At 38.0% G+C, this 13,865-nt stretch overlaps 1 protein-coding gene across 2 annotated transcripts in view; it reads right to left on the bottom strand.

Annotated features, from left to right (window-relative positions):
• Positions 1-13,865, bottom strand: part of ARHGAP15 (Rho GTPase activating protein 15) — a 685,399-nt gene that overhangs the window by 623,647 nt on the left and 47,887 nt on the right. The gene's annotated exons all lie outside the window — the stretch shown is intronic.

The raw sequence follows: 13,865 nt of genomic DNA, 5'->3' as shown, positions 1-13,865 counted from the left end.
AGGTTAGTATGTCTACTGCACTCCAGAATAGAAACTTAGTCTACTTTCCTGGATTCCAGATTCCTTTTTTAAAAATATTTACTTATTTTTGGTTGTGTTGGGTCTTAGTTGCAGCTCGTGGGCTTCCCTCTAGTTGTGGCACGTGTGGGCTTAGTTGTCCTATGGCATGTGGGATCTTATTTCCCCAAATAGGGATCAAACAGGCATCCCCTGAGTTGCAAGGCAGATTCTTAACCACCAGACCAGCAGGGAAGTCCTGTGAATGCCAGATTCTTGACTTAGTCAGAGGTTCTCAAACATTTTTCTGCAGACTTTACACTCAAAACATTTTAAGTTCTTTAAAGACCTTGAAAACCTTTTCCATGGGGGATATATCAAACAATATTTGTTATATTAGGAACTAAAATTGAGTAATTAAAAAAAATACTTGTGTATTAATTTACACATAGCAATAATAAAAACTTTGCTTGTTAACATAAATAACATATGTTTATGAAAATAACTTTTTTCAAAACAAAAAACATATAGTGAGTTGAAAGGCATTGGTTTATATTTTTAAAATATATATACTAATTTAGAATTGTTATGAAAATCGATTGGACCTCTGGGATCCCCTGAAATACAAAGGAACCCACAGGAATCTCTAGATCACCCTTTGACAATCACTGATGTAGAACACTGCTTGTCAGATCTCCGTGCATGGTTATATGAATGAACAAGCAAATGAATATACAATAGAAAGTAAAAGGTAGATAAATGCAAAAGCCTCTTCCTGTTATCAAATGCTATAGTGTATATACTTTATGTTATCTGTCCTGAATGCAGTTCCTCTTTGGTGAGAATGAGGATGACCTTTTCTAATCCAATGAAATCATCCTGGTAGGTTCTGTCCAAATTATAACCTTGCCTTTTCTGTCCTTTGTTTTTTAAGTCCCCAATCCAACTGGACCAGTGACTGGTCTAAGAATAGCTCCATGAACAAAACAAAGCCAATTTGAGTCTTTGCCTAGGATTTTTCTGGCTCAAAGATATGGGGAAGGATTTTTTCTTCTACAATAGACCTCTCCACACATGTAGACTACCAGCTCTCACCTTACTCACTTTCTTGAGAAAGACTATCTGTAGTAGGGGAGAAAAAAGCTAGTATTTGGAGAGCAAGGGGCAGGAGTAGAGGATAGAGCCTTCTCAAATTTTGACCAAGTGGCTGATTTAGTTTCCCAAGGTGTTCACAAGATCTGCCATTCCACATGTTCTTCTTACAACATCACACTGACAGTCTTCCACTAAGAATTTATATATTCCTTTCTCTCAAATTAGGGGTCTGTAACTACCACAAAAGTGACATTACGTGGCCTCCAAAACCAGTACCTAAAAGATCATACAACTTTCATCTGGTCCTCTTGAGACACTAACTCTTAGAACCTAGTCACTGTGTCATGAAGAAGCTGAATAGGCCAAGGAGAGTCCATGTGGAAGGAAATAGCCTCTCAACCCTCACCTCCAATTGGGCTTCCAGGAGACAACCGAGCTGACATTCCAGTAATGTGAGTGAGCTATCTTGGAAGTAAATCCTCCAGGCCTGAGATGAACTGCCTCGGCCTAGGAGATGAGCCTTCCCTACTGCATCCTCATCAACCTGAAGATTTATAAGTTACATAAACAGGTGGGGATGGTTAATAATGCAATGATAGATAATTAGTATACACTATATGAATTAATACAGTTTTTCTAGTTAAACTAGTTTAAATTGGGTTTCTATATTTGCAATCTAAAAAACTGACAAGATGATTTTAATATAGATTTTCCAATTTGTTAGTTGTTTTTCACTATTTAACAGTAAGTGATTTCTTCTGCTATTATCTAACAATATTAACCAGCTTCCCAGTGTTGGTGTATGTATCTTCAGACATGTCTGACTCTCTGTGACCCTTTGGACTGTAGCCAGTCAGGCTCCTCTGACCATGGGATTTCCCAGAGAATACCAGAGAATACCGGAGTAGGTTGCCATGCCCTCCAGCAGGGGATCTTCTTGAAGCAGCAATTGAAACTGCATTGCCTGTGGGTCCTGCATTGCAGGTGGATTATTTAGCTGATGGGCCATCAGAGAAGGTATCAGTTGCCAAAAGGCCAGGGTCATTTTGGATATATAATTGTTAATTTATTAATAGCTTGACTTCTGCATACAAATATCAACTCCTCTTTATTCTTGATAAATGTGAAGCAAATAAATTAACAAAGCAATAGGTTTATTTTTTTATTGAGAATTTCCCTAATTGTTTTGAAAACTGCAAAGGAAACTTTGAGAAAATCTATTAATGTATAGATTCAAGGGATTAGACCTGATAGTGCCTGAAGACGGAGGTTCATGACTTGTACAAGAGGTGGTGATCAAAATCATCCCCGAGGGGAAAAAATGCAAAAAGGCAAAATGGCTGCCTGAGGATGTCTTACAAACAGCTGAGAAAAGAAGTGAAGTGAAAGACAAAGGAGAAAAGGAAAGATACATCCATCTGAATGTGGAGTTCCAAAGAACATCAAGGAGAGATAAGAAAGAATTCCTCAGTGGTCAATGCAAAGAAATAGAGGAAAACAACAGAATGGGAAAGACTAGAGATCTCTTCAAGGAAACTAGAGATACCAAGGGAACATTTGGAAAACTCAGCAGGGGCCACAAAAGGTCAGTTTTCATTCCAATCCCTAAGAAAGGCAATCCCAAAGAATGCTCAAACTACCGCACAATTACACTCATCTCACACACTAGTAAAGTAGTGTTCAAAATTCTTCAAGCCAGGCTTCAGCAATACGTGAACTGTGAACTTCCAGATGTTCAAGCTGGTTTTAGAAAAGGCAGAGGAACTAGAGATCAAATTGCCAACATCTTCTGGAACATTGAAAAAGCAAGTGAGTTCTAGAAAAACATCTATCTCTGCTTTATTGACAATGCCAAAGCCTTTGACTGTGTGGATCACAATAAACTGTGGAAAATTCTGAAAGAGATGGGAATACCAGACTACTGGACCTGCCTCTTAAGAAATCTGTATACAGGCCAGGAGGCAACAGTTAGAATAGACATGAACAACAGACTGGTTCCAAATAGGAAAAGGAGTACGTCAAGGCTGTATATTGTCACCCTGCTTATTTAACTTATATACAGAATACTTCATGAGAAATGCTGAGCTGGATGAAGCACAAGCTGGAATCAAGATTGCCAGGAGAAATATCAATAACCTCAGATATGCAGATGACACCACGCTTATGACAGAGAGTGAAGAGGAACTAAAAAGCCTCTTGATGAAAGTGAAAGAGGAGAGTGAAAAAGTTGGCTTAAAGCTCAACATTCAGAAAACTAAGATCATGGCACCTGGTCCCATCACTTCATGGGAAATAAATGGGGAAACAGTGGAAACAGTTGCAGGCTTTATTTTTTTGAGCTCCTAAACCACTGCAGATGGTGACTGCAGTCATGAAAGGTTGCATTAATAGACACTTACTCCTTGGAAGGAAAGTTATGACCAACCTAGACAGCATATTAGAAACCAGAGACATTACTTTGTCAACAAAGATCTGTCTAGTCAAGGCTATGGTTTTTCCAGTGGTCATGTATGGATGTGAAAGTTGGACTATAAAGAAAGCTGAGTGCTGAAGAATTGATGCTTTTGAACTGTGGTGTTGGAGAAGACTCTTGAGAGTTCCTTGGACTGCAAGGAGATCCAACCAACCCATCCTAAAGGAGATCAGTTCTGAGTATTCATTGGAAGGACTGATGTTGAAGCTGAAACTCCAATACTTTGGCCACCTAATGCGAAGAACTGACTCATTGGAAAAGACCGTGATGCGGGAAAGATTGCAGGTGGAAGGAGAAGGGGATGACAGAGGATGGGATGGTCAGATGGCATCACTGACTGGATGGACATGAGTTTGAGTAAAGTCCAGGAGTTGGTGATGGATAGGGAGGCCTGGCGTGTTGGCAGTTCTTGGGGTTGCAAAGAGTCGAACAGGACTGAGTAACTGAACTAAAGGGAACATTTCATGCAAAGATGGGCACAATAAAGGACAGAAATGGTATGGACCTAACAGAAGCAGAAGATATTAAGAGGAAGCAAGAATACGCAGAAGAACTATATAAAAAAGATCATGACCCAGATAATCATGATGGTGTGATCATTCACTAGAGCTAGAATCCTGGAATGTGAAGTCAAGCGGGCCTTAGAAAGTATCACTATGAACAAAGCTACTGGAGGTGATTAAATTCCACCTAAGTTATTTAAAACCCTAAAAGATGATGCTGTGAAACTGCTGCACTGAATATGCCAGCAAATTTGGAAAACTCAGCAGCGGCAACAGGACCAGAAAAGGTCAGTTTTCATCCCAATCCCAACGAAATTGTTAGTCACTCAGTCGTGTACGACTCTTGTGACCCCATGTACTGTAGTCTGCCAGGCTCATCTTCAGACAAGAATTCTGTCTGAATTCTCTAGACAAGAATACTGGAGTGGGTTGCCATTACCTTCTCCCCAAGCCCAAAGAAAGGCAATGCCAAAGAATGTTCAAACTACCGCACAACTGCACGCATCTCACTTGCTAGCAAAGCAATGTTCAAAATTCTCCAAGCTAGGCTTCAATAGTACGTGAACCAGGAGCTTCCAGATGTTCAAACTGGAGTTATAAAGGCAGGGGATCCAGAGGTAAAATTGCCAACATCCACTGGATCATAGAAAAAGCAAGAGAATTCCAGAAAAACATCTACCTCTGCTTCATTGACTATGCTAAAGCCTTTGACTATGTGGATTACAACAAACTGGCAAATTCTTCAAGAGATGGGGATATCAGACCACCTTACCTGCCTCCTGAGAAATCTGTATGCAGGTCAAGAAGCAAGTTAGAACTGGACATGGAACAATGGACTGGTTCCAAATAGGAAAAGGAGTACATCAAGGCCATATATTGTCATCCTGCTTATTTAACTTAAATGCAGAGTACATCATGCAAAATGCCAGGCTAGATGAAGCACAAGCTGGAATCAAGATTGCTGAGAGAAATATCAACAACCTCAGATATGCAGATGACACCATCCTTATGGCAGAAAGCAAAGAGGAACTAAAGAGCCTCTTGAGGAAAGTGAAAGATGAGAGTGAAAAAGCTGGTTTACATCTCAACATCAAAAACACTAAGACCATGGCATCTGGTCCCATAACTTCATGGCAAATGAATGGGGAAACAATGGAAACAGTAACAGACTTTACTTTCTTGGGCTCCAAACTCACTGAAGATGGTGACTGCAGCCATGAAATTAAAACATGCTTGCCTCTGGAAAGAAAAGCTGTGACAAACCTAGATAGCATATTAAAAAGCAGAGACATTACTTTGCCTTCAAAGTTCTCTCTAGTTAAAGCTATGGTTTTTCCAGTAGTCATGTAAGGATGTGAGAGTTGGACCATAAAGAAGGCTGAGTGCTGAAGAACGCTTTTGAGCTGTGGTGCTGGAGAACACTCTTGAGAGACCCTTGGACTGCAAGGAGCAGATCAAACCAGTCAATGTAAAGGAAATCAGTCCTGAATATTCAATGGAAGCCCTGATGTTGAAATTGAAGCTCCAATACTTTGTCCACCTCATGCAAAGAATTGACTCATTAGAATAGACCCTGATGAAGACTGAATGAAGAAGGGGATGAAAAGGATGAGATGGTTGGAGGGCATCACTGACATCAATGGACACGAGTTTGAGCAAGTTCCAGAAGTGGTGATGGACAGGGAAGTCTGGCATGCTGCAGTTCATGGGGTCGCAAAGCGTCGGACATATCTGAGCGACTGAACTGAACTGAGCTGATTACTGAATAGATGAATATTAGTAAAGTTTCCCATATCATTGCTCACTTAACATTTTTCATCAATACAAAATAACTTTGGTGAATCTTTATAATGTGTGACAAGAGCATCCTTATGTATTTTACTTAAGGAATGAGGTCACCTCTCTTTCTCACATGATCAACGGGTAATACAGAAGAATCTTTCAAAATATAGGAACTCAGTTTTTTCTCAAGCTTGACCATGTAGTGATTCCCTTAATATTTGCCAGTGATAAAAATTTCTCTCTAGATAGTAATATGCATTCTATTTTTAATATATTATAAAATAATAATTTCTTTAAGGTATTGTATATATTTTATTGGGCCTCCCTGGTAGCTCAGCTGTAAAGAATCTGCCTACAATGCAGGAGATCTCAATTCGATTCCTGTGTAAGGAGTTCCCCTGGAGAAGGGATAGGCTATGCAATCCAGTATTCTTGGGCTTCCCTAGTGGCTCAGACCATAAAGAATCAGCTTGCAAGGCAGGAAACCGGGGTTCAAGCCCTGGGTTGGGAAGATCCTCTGAAGGAGGGCATGACAACACCCTTCAGTATTCTTGCCTGGAGAAAACCCTTGGACAGAAGAGCCTGGTGAGCTACAGTCCACAGGGTTGCAGAGTCAGGACACAACCGATCAACTCAGCACACAGCACACACATACATCATATTACTCACTTATATTGATTACATTATCACTATTATTCAAATATATATCTGTTTCTATTACTAAATTTGACTTTTTCTTTTTTTATTGAAACTACATCTGCTATGAGTTTGGGTTTTCAAGATGACCATTTTTCATAGCCCTTGAGATACTGAAGGTTTGCGGTAGTTAAGAGAGGCCACCCTAAAAATACTGTACTAATTTCCAAGTTCAAGGAAGAAGTCTGAAGTGTAAAGGAATTATAGTGGCTTCTGAAGATGATTTTAGAAAGTTCTATTCACCCCAGGATCTGTGGTTGAGAATAAAAATGGTGGAGGTAATTTTGTTCCTTCAGTCTATGTACAAGCCTGCTCCATATCCATAGAGACAACAGAGCTTCTTTTTTTCAGGCACGTGTCTCCTAAGAGAAGAAACACTAAGGGAAGCAGATCATTATCACAGGGAACTCTGCCAATCACAGGCCTTAAAAGGCTATCAAGTCATTTTCTATCAGTCTTCTCCCTTCACTCTGTCCTCCCTGAATATCAGCCAATTATTTCCAACAATTGCTTTCTGTCCCAAAACTTGGCTTTTGATCCGTGATGGGCCTTAACTTACTATGTGGTTAATACATTTCCAAATTAGTCTTTTGTGAATATTTAATAGCATTGAGCACTGGTAATACTTGTGCTCTTCCTCATTTCTTCTACTTGGGTCAGCCTAGAGGCTTCCCAAGGCTCTCAGTTCATTGGTTTAGGAGCCCATGAGATGCATTAAAGATCTAATGACCCATAAACATTCAGCTTGATGTTTTTTAACCCTCTCTAGTTTTCTTTCTACGTATGCATAAGTCCACCACTACAGAGTATCCATTTTTAAATTATGCATCTGCAGGTTCCTAGGAAAGTTAATAGTCTACAATATGAAGTTGACTTAAAACTTGGATACAAAGTCTCAGTAGTGTTGTTACTATTTTAACAGTGAAGTGAATAACGTTAATATGTCTAATTAATACCTACAGAAATTTTTTTCCCATTTGATCAATTTCAAAAAATACTGTTCATATTTTTCAGGATACACTGTGTTTGTATAAAAGCTTCATTATAGAGTCATTATTCTATGTTTTTTCCAGGAGGAGATAAGAACCATCAAGTAGCTCCTCTGTCCCTCTAGATGTGGGGGAGTCTACACTGACTAACCTGTATCAATTCTCTTAACAAACCAAACAGGTACTCTAAAGCGCTTCCTAATTTCTGTCATTTTAACTGTATTCACAACATCTTATTCTCATAGAAAAGAAATGAAACACTGTTAAAAATTAGAATATTAAAAATAATCCCTAGGCAACAGTATTGATATGACCTGGAAAGCAAACAGAGTATGTAAAGCTAAAAATAGTTGGTGAAAACAAATGAAAACAGAGATGATTTTTGTAAAAGGGAAAAAAAAGGTTCTTTAAAGCATTTTGTTTGTTTTTTTGAACTGAAAGCTCTGTTAGTGTTTGCCAATTACAGATGGGAAAGATGTTGGAATACAGTGTTCTCAAAGGTGATGATCAAAATATTTTCATTCAGCTTTTTGTGACTATTAAGCTGCTCATTTGGTGGAGGCGATCATTAGTGTCTTAATGTGAAACAAAAGCTTCGGGACAAAAACTTCTGGTTGAAGATCAATATGAGGAATATCATTTCAGTTACAGCCTTAATAACTGTAACCATAGGGAGTCTGGCAGAGCTGGTTTTATGAATTAATATAATATAGAATTCACCAGGTACAAATGGAGAGTACAAATAAAGGAGAATTGCTAGTAGTTACTACTCTGGGAATTTTTGGGTGAGAGGGAATTGTTTGATAAATGGGAGTTAACTCAACGTGAGCTCTTAGTACCCTTGTCACAAACACATCTTCCAATAATAAAATGCATATCTGAGGGCCAAATTGGGAAGGAATTCAACCAAGGAGAATAGAATTGGAAAAGACCCCTTAAAAAATGATTCATTTTACATATTCTATTATCCTATAATGCTCCTTGTAGGATTTTTTTTTTTTTCTTTCTGTAAAGTGGGTAAAATCAAACACATGGTTGACATTTTCATGTGATTTGCTGCTAAGGTATAATAGTCCACTTGGACAGAAGTTACAAACAACTTGGTCCAGAAACTGTTATCCATCTACCAAAGAAATAATATGCCATTAACCTTTTCTGATTAATAGAGCTTATCGTTTTATCCCGGGGCAAACTATAAATGAAAAACAAAGCTCAAAAATATCCACTCAATTTACTCAAGATAAAATTAGAGTTGTGTGAGTGTGTGTGTGTGTTTAGTTTTGTGGATTATCTTTATTATCTCTGTATAGTTTATTTCTTTATCTTCACCTTGATGTTTGCCCTTTGATTCTATCTTTGAACATTTGTTTCACATGTTTAAACCTGTTATCATTTTCCAGACATTCTGACTTTTTCCTAGTCCTTGTGATGTTGCAGTGAGAGATTGCTTTTCTTGAACCAGAAACTATACCTCTTAAGGGAAAGTTAAAAGTAAAAAATAAATTTTGAATTTTCCTCTACCAGGAGAAGAAAAATATTTAAAAATATAAAGATACGTGGTATTGCTTAGACTTGATCAGAGCACACATAAAAATGTATATAGATAAATATACTTGTACATGGATTCATATTCATATATGACTATAAACTATGTCTAAAATGCTTACACATGAAACAAATAACACCTCTGTTTTTATTGTATCTTTACGTCATAATTTCCAACACTGAGAGCCACTAGTTTTGCCTCATTTCCAATTACTGTGAATTAATTTTGCCTTCAAAGAAACTGAATCAAAGGCACTTAAATGAAATATATAAAAAAATATGTACTTATATATATATATTTTTTTCTTTAAAAATTCTCAGGCACCCCTTTTTTCCTGAAATTCATGGACATCTCTTGGTTCATGTTCACTTTTCCAGTCACTCTATCAATTTCTTTGCAGGTTTACCCTGCAAGTTTAAATCCCCTTTAACGTCTAGCTTTATCCTGATGGGCTTTTTGTAATATATATGTCATTAAATATTATCTGTTGGTTGTTGACATAAAAATTATATCTGTAGGTCATGCCCATTCTCTGAGCTACAAATTCACATAATTCATTGTCACCTTGACACTTTGACTTTGATGTGTCATTGAAATCTCAAACTTTCCATAACCAAATATGACCACTTGAAATCTCACACTGTCAGATCTGTTGTCTATTCTTGGTTCTTCCCATTACAGTGATTGGCATGAATATTAATACAGTTTCTCTAGCTAAACACCTGGAAACTTCCCCACTTCTTTTCTACCTGCATTCATTCCATCTGAAAGTCTTTTCAATTCTATGTTTAAAATATTCTTAAATTGTTTTCTTCCATCTATATTCACTCAACCAATCCAGTACAAGTTACCATGATTTACTGGATCAAGAATAGTTTGAAATCCTTAAGAGCACTCCCATTTTCTTTCTTCTTCTCTCAACCTATTTTACCCAAACAGGGGCACTCATCTGCTTAAAATCCTTCAGTGTCCTCCAATTATGCATCAAATAATAAAATCCAAACTTCTTAGAGTATACTACAAAGCCTTGTGTGATCTAAGGAACATCTCCACTCCCACCTCACTCTACTTCATTCTGTCCTTTAACTCTGATCTTTCATTAGCCCTTATCTCTATCTGATATTATTTTGTTTGCAGCAGGGAAGTCTTCTGAACAAAAATTACACCCCAGTCTTCCTTGAAGCTAAACATTAACTAAACATGTGATACAGTTTTGAACAAGATATAAGTAGAAATCACTGAATGGGACCTTCTGTGGAAGCTATTTAAAAGACAGTAGGTTTAGCTTGCACAGGCCTTTAGCCCTTAACATGTCTTTTTTCCTGCCTATAATGCATTTGAAATACTAAAGGTAAAGCAGCCATCTGCTGGCCATGAGAAGATCAGCAATTGGAGATAAACTGAATTCTAAGGAGGGTGAGCCAAAGAAGCCTGTGTCTGATACTTTGTTTAGCCAAGCACTATAGCTGCCCGGTAGTTAACTACCTCTGCATTGTTGTTATACACAAAAAGAGGCCCATTAGTTATCCAAGTGAATATGTCCACTTTTCTGTTCCATGGGGCCAAATGCAAGCTTTAACTATAACAAAGATCATATGACTATTTCTGGACTGAATTCATTATCCAGATGGGTAGTGGAATTCCCATCTTGGAGTTAGATACAACCTGAGAACTGTTTGGTAACCAAAATTCTCCATCAAATGTTTAGTCAATAGGACTGACTAGTATACTGCTGCTATCTACAGGTGGGAGTAGTCTCAGCTATCCCTGCCTTGTTCCTCTAACGTAATGGACTAATGGTATATATTACTTAATTATATTTATATATAATTAAAACAACATTCAGAAAACTAAGATCATGGCATCAAGTCCCATCATTTCATGGCAGATAGATGAGGAAACAGTGGAAACAGTGGCTGACTTTATTTTTCTGGGCTTCAAAATCACTGCAGATGGTGATTGCAGCCATGAAATTAAAAGACGCTTACTCCTTGGAAGAAAAGTTATGACCAACCTAGATAGCATATTAAAAAGCAGAGACATTACTTTGCCAACAAAGGTTTGTCTAGTCAAGGCTATGGTTTTTCCAGTGGTCATGTATGGATGTGAGAGTTGGACTATAAAGAAAGCTGAGCACTGAAGAATTGATGATTTTGAACTGTGGGGCTGGAGAAGACTCTTGAGAGTCCCTTGGGCTGCAAGGAAATCCAACCAGTCCATCCTAAAGGAGATCAGTCCTGGGTGTTCATTGGAAGGACTGATGTTGAAACTGAAGCTCCAATACTTTGACCTCCTGATGCAGAGAGCTGACTCATTGGAAAGGACCCTGATGCTGGGAAAGATTGGGGGCAGGAGGAGAAGGGGATGACAGAGGATGAGATGGTTGGATGCCATCATAGACTCGATGGACATGGATTTGGGTGTATTCTGGGAGTTGGTGATGGACAGGGAGGTCTGGCATGCTGAGGTTCACGGGGTCGCAAAAGTCAGACACGACGGAGCAACTGAACTGAACTGAAATGATAATTATGTATAATTATATACTAACAATAAATTATATGTAACATATAATTATATACTAATTATGAATATATACATAATTAAATGCTATTTTACATGTATATATATATATATATAATTAAATTCAAGCCCACCATTCAGTGCTCATGGTAATTCTAGCTCCACCTTTGGAAATATATTTGTGGTTACTAAATGCCTTATTCTACTGCCATTCTTCTACTGTCTCTGCAATAGTGTTTTCAGGGAGTGTCAGTCTCTGAGTGGGTATAATAAGGTGGGGAAAGGATAAAGAACAACAGAATTCTGGTTGTTTCATAAAACAACACCTGCACGGTACAGGGATTCTTTCCTAGTGTTTGGCCGGCAAACAAACCATTATTTCTGAATTACAAGGCAGGCATCAAAGAGATGAGCCACCTACTTGGGCCTCAATGAATGCAATGATGACTTCACTGTTCAGGATTAGAGGCACAGATCGACTATTGGGGTTTTACTGCTCTCAATTCAACTTCTTTAGTTTTACAGTTATAAGATATCCTTAGGTTGTATTTTTTTCCTCATTCTTGTCATACAGATAAAAGTATATATTTTTGTTACAGAGATGGTTTCTTCAGAAATTAGAAGAGATATCACTAGGTGTTACTAGCCACATAATACTTTACACTTTTTAAAAGCACTTTACATTTTTTAAAAAACATGTGAAATGCTCATTTTTAGTTAGGTTCAGTTGAAGTTAGGTATAATATTCGACTTCTAGGAATTTTCAGATTAGTAGGGATTATATAATATGAAAATATAAAAAGTTAAATGATAATAAAGAGTAATACATTTTCAAAATAAAGCATAAAGAAATACATTAAAGCTGTGCATAATGAAAAGTTATATAATTAATCAAATGAATAACTGCTATAGGAGTTCAGATGAGGGAAAAGCCAGTTTAGAAACCCTTTGGTAGGAGACTGAGTTTTAATTCACTCTTTAAAGTTGAATAAAATTTTAATTGGCATAAAAGGAAAATGTATGTCTGTCTCTCTCACTTGTTCTGTGGGCCAGACTGAACATAGCAGAATGTCACCATGGGGTCAACAGCAAGGTAGGGCTTCAGGGTTAGGAGCTATAATACAGACTGTGGCTCACAATGGCCAAAGCTTGGACGTTGGTATCAGCTATCCTTGACATATGGATATAGCTATCCATAACTATGTCTCAGTTCCATCATTTAACTTTGGTGTGAGGGTTTAATCAATTCTTCTCCATTACAGCACTTAGCACAGGGCCAGGTGCATAGCAGATGCACCTAAATGGCAAACATTTGTATTACTGTAACATAGGAGCTAACCCTGAGTCATACGTGAGGATGGATACCAGCAGGTATTATTTGAAAAACAGTATCAGATATCAGAAGATCTTTGTCTAAGAATTAAAAGCTTAAATAAACCCAGAATAGGTTGGGTAAGAGCTCAAGAAGGTTTAATCAAAATGTTTTTGAACATAGATGAATATTGGAGCCAGTTTGCTGGAAGATGTTGGTCAAATGGCAGAGGGGACATAGGAAATAGCAAGCTACAGAGCCAGGCATGTACAACCTTTTCCAAATGAGGGGCATGATTACAATGGCGATTTTCTACAATTTCTGAACACTTCTGCCCAGGCGTCACACTTCGTGCATTATATACATTGTGTGCATGCTAAGTCATCTCAGTCGTGTTTGACTCTTTGTGACCCCATGCACTGTAGCCTCCCAGGCTCCTCTGTCCATGAATCCCAGGCAAGGATACTGGAGTGGGCTGCCATGCCCTCCTCCAGGGGATCTTCCTGATCCAGAGATCAAACCCACATCGCTTACACCTCTTGCATTGGCAGGTGTGTTCTTTGCCATGAGCACCTGTTATAGACATTATCTCCTTTAATTTTCATCAGTCTACAGGTAACCGATATTTTTACATTCACAGTATGGAGATTCTTTTAAAAACTAGGAATAAAACTACAATATGACCCAACTACTGGGCATATACCCTGAAGGAATCATAATTTTAAAAGGCACATGTACTGCAATGTTCACTGTGGCACTATTGACAATGCCTAAGATGTAAACCTAGATGTCCAACAACAGATGAATGGATAAAGAAGTTGTGGTACATATATACAACGGAATAGTATTCATCATTCATAAAATGGAGCACATTTGAGTCAGTTCTAATGAGGTGGATGAATCTAGAGCCTACTATACAGAATGAAGTAAGTCAGAAAGAGAAGAAATGAGT

This window comes from Cervus canadensis, chromosome 15 (assembly GCF_019320065.1).
Source record: "Cervus canadensis isolate Bull #8, Minnesota chromosome 15, ASM1932006v1, whole genome shotgun sequence".
In the NCBI taxonomy this organism is placed as follows: domain Eukaryota; kingdom Metazoa; phylum Chordata; class Mammalia; order Artiodactyla; family Cervidae; genus Cervus; species Cervus canadensis.
Note: the sequence above shows the minus strand (reverse complement) of the source record. Positions and strands in the feature narration are given on the sequence as shown.